Raw genomic sequence first — 6,000 nt, forward strand, 5'->3', positions numbered from 1 at the left:
CAGTCGTGATCACATCTCCTGTGCCATGCCCCCATCTTTTCCTCCCCCCTTTTTCCAATTTAACAGTAACCACCTGCCATGGAGAGCAGCATCAGCCCGCCTTCACAGCTGTGGAACAAGTGCAACAACTCCCAGCACTCAGCAGGGAGGGAAGGTGCGAACAGACATTATTCTGAGTCTCAGGCGAGAGGAGAGGAGAAATAAAGGAGCTCACCTTCAGGAGGAACTCATGTCGAGGCGCAATTCTCAAAGTTGGATTCCTCCCCGCTGGAGGAGGCGCACGGCCGGAGGAGGCTTGTCTGGGAGCGTGGAGCCTTCGCCTCTCTGTGGCTCTGAAGCGGAGCACCTCCCTCCTCCCTCCCTCATCCCTCCCCCCTCCTCCTCCTCCTCCTCCCTCGGATGCGACTATCACTCCCCCCTCCTGTCCTCCCGCCTCACCGCCTCTGGAAGAAAAAGTAGCAGCGGTTTCTTCCTCCCCCACAAAGAAAAGAAGGGACCCTATGGCACTCAATAGGGTCCACAAAGCCCCCCCCATGGCAACGCCGAAAGACCGTGAGCAACTTCCCCGCGTTGTTAGAGCCCCCCCACAACAGCGACAGCCACATTATCTGGGGCTGAGAGGAGCAGGTTTAATGGGAGGGGGCGGGGGAGAGGCAGGGGGGGGGGGGTCCAGTACTGTGGATGAGAGGAATGACGTGTGTTTGTTACTTTACCTGCTGGTGTTGATCATCCTCTGGGCTCAGTGGGCTCAGTAACTCTGCAGTAACTTCTTCTTCATGGGGGGGGGTCCTTATTTAAGGGCCTTAAATAATCTGGGCTGTTTTCATGGTTTAGTTTGCTCTGGATAATATTTACGTCTGCAGACTGAAACCAGTTTCCTCCCTAGAACACAAAGACTGAATCTGAACCTAATTTGCTTTATTGCATTTCTTTCTTTCTTTTACTGGTTGAAGTCTCATTTGACTGTTTTCTGAAGCGTCTCACTTTCAGGGGTGTTGATGAACTGATTCAGGACTTTTTAGGCCAATAGTAAAACTGATATGTGAGTTTTTTAAACACAGACAGTGACAGTGATGCATCAGCTGATTAGTCCTCCCCCACTTAGAAACGTGCAGCTTTTTGTGACCTCAGTTCGATGTGTGACCTGGATGTGAGGGGGCTGAGTGAGTTATGTGCCCCACCTCTCTGGCACAGGTGTTACTAATGACATTAACTATGGCTCTGTTGTCTTTATTCTGCTTGACTTTGTCACCTGGGACTTCCTGCTGTCACATATCGAGACGTCTGCCTTGGAAAAGACCGACTGTGGTCCAGTATGCACGAACACCAGTGTGACGCTGAAACCTGAGACCTCACACAGTGCTCACCCGCTGAGGAAGGGCTTGGAGACATCTTGTGATTGGCTGTTAATCTTCACATTTATTCAAGGATTCAAGGAACTTTATTGTCATACAGCACACATTTACACATGGGATGGTATGAAATGTCGCTCTCAGGTCCTGGTTTAAGCCACAATAAATATATATATAAAGAAGAAGTACTTAAAAGAAGAGCAGTGTAACGTCTAGGGAAAACAAAATCTAACAACTAACTAACATAACAAAACAAGCAGCCGAATTTAGCTTAGCTAGATAAATAAATATGTGTGCTAGATGCAGTGTGAGGTAGTCCAGTTGGCCAGGAGCCCTGTATTGCACCTTTATTGATTCAAGGTTGTTCCATAAGAGTGAAGGAGTAGATGTACTTTTAAGAATTTCAACCCGACATATCTGACGGTGATTTTAGAAGGATCCTTCCAATGAAGTCATTTAAGAGCTGTGCCAAACACATGCACGCATCTTTACAGTCAAATAGGAAATAAACTTGCATACCTTTATGGAGTAAACAATGTTTCAGTTAAATCAACACAAATAGAATAAAAGCTGAAATAACAAAGCTGTGATGTTGCAGCCAATGAAATCACTATAATAGAGTAAACTAACGAGCAGTAAACAAAGTAGAGAAGCCTGTGTTGTTCACATATCTTCACGTACCGTAGTGACTTGTTACTTATCGCTCACCAGGCCTACAGTACCTGTCTGTGAGGAGCTGAGTCTGGCTAATAATATTAGCTCAGGTGATGCATCGGCCAATTATCAGATTGCATTATGAGAACATACCGTGGCCGCGGCCACAACAATGCTGACGGTAGAATTTCATCACAACTCCAACAATCACAGCTTGGAGGTTTAATCACCTCCTTCCTGAGAACACTGAACATTTCAAGCTGCACGGCTGTTTTATTGGATTGCATCACATTAACAAGTGTTTATATTGTTGCGTTAACCTGCTGTAAATCACTGCTGTTCGCTGTCTATTGTGGACTAATAGTGTCTGTGGGGATCTGAGATTTCAGCACCTCTGACAGCACAAGATCATTAAGAAGTCTTTGCATCAGAGGAGCGGGCAGAAAAGGTCGGCCAGAAATCAATTTATCCAATAACCTCAGACCCGCACGCAGAAAAAGGAGTGGATTTCCAGCCTGGAAATGACAAGGTGGTGGTGGGGGTGGGGGGGTGGGGGTCATTTTCCACCATTCCTGACTCACTGGGTCATTTTTAATTTGTATGCTTGTTTCAGGCAGCTCTGCTAACACCTGACTGGGTGTAGGCTCAAAAATTAAAAGACGGAATGAGGGACATCAGACTGTTCGTTGCTTATTTTGTGGCATCTTCTCTAGACAGGATGTGGCTTCGACCTCTCTCGCCTCCCATCCATCTCTCCGGCTCATATCTGTGACTGACAGCTGTCACGTGGGCTGTGGGCTGTGGGCTGTGATGAGTTTCAGTCTGGACCTGAAACCTCTCTAGCTCTGTTTTCATCCCCCACAGCTACTATACAATGTGGACTGATTGATTCCACTGTTAGTATTTTTAAAATCCTGGCCTGAAAAAATCCTGCATGGATGAAGAACAGTGGAAAACTGAGTTTTCAACACGGTGCCAGTTGAGTCAGTTATTGCCAGTGCCAATTATTAGATTGAAGTGCTTACGAGTGACAGGAAATACAGGTATGAGAGAGGGGGAATGACACACAGCAAAGAGCCAGAGGCCGCTGTGGTCAGGACCAAGTCTCAATGGTGCACACTGTGCCAGGTGTGGACCTGGTAGAGAAATACTTAAGTCACTTCACTTCAAAAGTGTCAAGTCTAAAAATACTGCCAGCCTTACCTTACAAACCTCCTAAAGGAGGAGGGGTCGTGAAGCTCTAAAGGTAACAGAGACACAGAATGAAGAGCTCTGAGCCAGGAGGCCCTCCTTCTCTGTCCACGGTGGATTCATCTTCATCCGACTGGCACCACACACAGAGGAGTCAGACCTCTCTGTTACATAAAGAAGGGAAATGAACAGATTGACTTGGATCCATATAACCTGATTTAGGGTATCAGAATCACACTGAATGGATTACACAGTGGCTTGACGGAGCAATAAGTGTAACAAGATATGTTTGTGAGGTGCTCCGTGCCACAGTGAGTGCTCTTATCAAATCAGATTAGATTTGGTGGAACATCTGCTTCCTTTCTTTCACCAGGAGCTTCCTGATCTATGAGCGGTAAATGTGCTTACAGATGACCTGCAGACGCTCAGGATGAAGATGAGCTAGAAAAGTTTGTAGGTTGATTCACTATGTTCCAGATGGTTCCATCCTAAAAAGTCTTTCCTAAAGAAAAGCCCTTTTCCTCAGTCACCGTCCTACCTGGATGGAGCATTTAAACAGTTTTCAGTCAGAGTTAGTTTGAGCTATTTTACTGGAGAGATTTCTGCATTTGTGCCTTTTCTCTTTGTCTGTGCTCACTGGTTGGAAGTGGGTTCTCGTTTGGAAAATGATGCTGATACCTTCTTGGACCCACCAGGAATCAGGAGATTTGAATTGGATTTTGAATCTGATGACAATCTGTGTGTTGTTTGCTCATGTTGGGTAGGAGGCAACACTTTCTTTGTCTGGTTTGCAGTGCAGGGAATCAATTTTCCTGAAAATCCGAAGAAAAAAGACTCTTTCTAACAAATCAGTGCAGAGGTGATAAGTGTGTGCAGGAACTATTTTCTTTGGAATTGTTTGCTAATGTTGCCCGACTCCTGTCAATCAAACTACACCCAGACAAGCGTGACTGAGCATGTTAGCTGAGAGCTTGTTGACCTCTAAATAAATAATGCCCAATAGTGTTTTTACAAAGTCACAATCAAACTATACTGTTATTAATCTGTATTTCTCACTAACAATTGCTTAATGTATGTGAAATCTGTAATCACTTCTCCATATATTTGCTTTTCATTGTTAGTGGCGGAGTCCGCCATTCCTGCTGTGGAATCAAATGCCTCCACACACACACACACACACACACACAAGGTGTTCACAGGAAATGAGGCATGCAGACGATCCAGCATAGGTTGATCTCATTGTTATCGGCACCAGAGTTTACTCTTCACTCTCTACAGCTGTATTAAGTTACTGCCTCACATTAACTAGATGAATCAGTGGATGGCTTTTATTGTGACCCAGTCACAAAAACGGCATGTATTTGTCACAGAAATGAACGATGAAAGCACATCAGAAATGTGTCTACTAAACAGGACAGCTGCCATTTTCATTTTTCATTTTTGTGAAGAAGTGCTGGAACAAGGAGCAGCCACAGCGAGCTGCGACTGGCTGGTCGCCTCCAGCCGCTCAGCAAGGTAAGCAACTTTCTGTGTCCTGCTGTTGTGCAGAAAAGCGATCCCAATGAGCACAGCATGAAATCTTTGCAGTTGCAATTATTACTGACTGACTTATTCATTAAAACAACACAAGTTTGTTTGGCTGCACTGTAAAGAGACAGACCAGCTGGTCCCCTGTTGTGTTTCTGACCAAGTAGATAGTGAAGGAGTATTGTGCTGTGTGCCGTCATATTTAAACGCTAAGGTGTTAAACAGCACTCAGTGTAACCATGGGTGTACTATATATACTAAATAAATGATTCAGAGACCTTAATGCAAAGAACAGTCACACAATTCTTTTCATTTCTCATCAGTCAGCTTATGCCAGTATTGCTGAAGAAAAATAATTTCTCCTAAAGCAAAATGATTTAATTAAAATCCTGCTTATTTGTCAGCTGGTACCAGCTTTCCAGCACTCTATCGAATTCTTATGCAATCTATTATGGTTGGATGCATGTGATAAAAGACCCTGTAAAAACTGGATTTTCTCCGTGACATTTCCCTTCCTTTAGAAATAATATACTCAGACTTTCTCAAGTGACATGTTGTTGGCCATATGAACCATAATTGCTGGAGGGAAGTAAACCCAAGATGTGAAATCATGGCACCTCCCCAGCCAGACAGGGCAGGGCCTCATTACGTGCCAGCGAATGTGAAACTTCCAGTGGAGACTGAGCGAGGCGAAAAGAATGAGCTGGTGCCGTCAACGTAGACTCTGAAAACAGACCCTACGTTGTCAAAGGTGTCAAAGTTCACGGGCAGAGCATGAATGAATGCACCCCCCATCGCCCCGCTTCCGCCTTGTTTTTCCTGATGTGTTCCCCCATCCCTCTCCCTCCCTCCCTCCCTCTCTCTCCTTGTGTATCATGGAATATCACTGTGGGGCAGAAATCCCCTCATTGACGTCTGCAGGGCTGCATAATGAGAATAAATGAGCTGGAAGTAAATATGCAGGCTGTGTGCTGTTTGCTGCTCTACACTAGTCAGCCCATAGGCTTTCATCAAAAATTAAGATGGATTGTGTCGCCAAAAGCCCATAACAATGCTGCACAGTGTTTTATTTATCTAAAGCGGGACTCAAAGGCCATTTCAAAGGACTGAGCATGTACATTCATTCCCATTTGGAACATTTTGTTTACATGCTTTTATCCTCATGGCTGAATACGATGGTTATGATCCAGTATGTTAAAGTGCAGTTGCAGCATCATTCTACACTTTATACACAAACAGTTAACATGGGATTTTTTATCACAGTGGAGGGAAGGGT

At 44.9% G+C, this 6,000-nt stretch overlaps 1 protein-coding gene across 1 annotated transcript in view; it reads right to left on the reverse strand.

Annotated features, from left to right (window-relative positions):
* Positions 1-315, reverse strand: part of chl1b (cell adhesion molecule L1-like b) — a 60,860-nt gene extending 60,545 nt beyond the window's left edge. Inside the window, exon 1 of the mRNA XM_070841418.1 lies at positions 215-315. The gene's annotated coding sequence lies outside the window, so the exon portion shown is untranslated. The remainder of the gene's footprint in view (positions 1-214) is intronic.
* Between the last annotated feature and the right edge of the window lie 5,685 nt (positions 316-6,000).

Source organism: Pempheris klunzingeri, chromosome 2 (genome assembly GCF_042242105.1).
Source record: "Pempheris klunzingeri isolate RE-2024b chromosome 2, fPemKlu1.hap1, whole genome shotgun sequence".
Classification (NCBI taxonomy): domain Eukaryota; kingdom Metazoa; phylum Chordata; class Actinopteri; order Acropomatiformes; family Pempheridae; genus Pempheris; species Pempheris klunzingeri.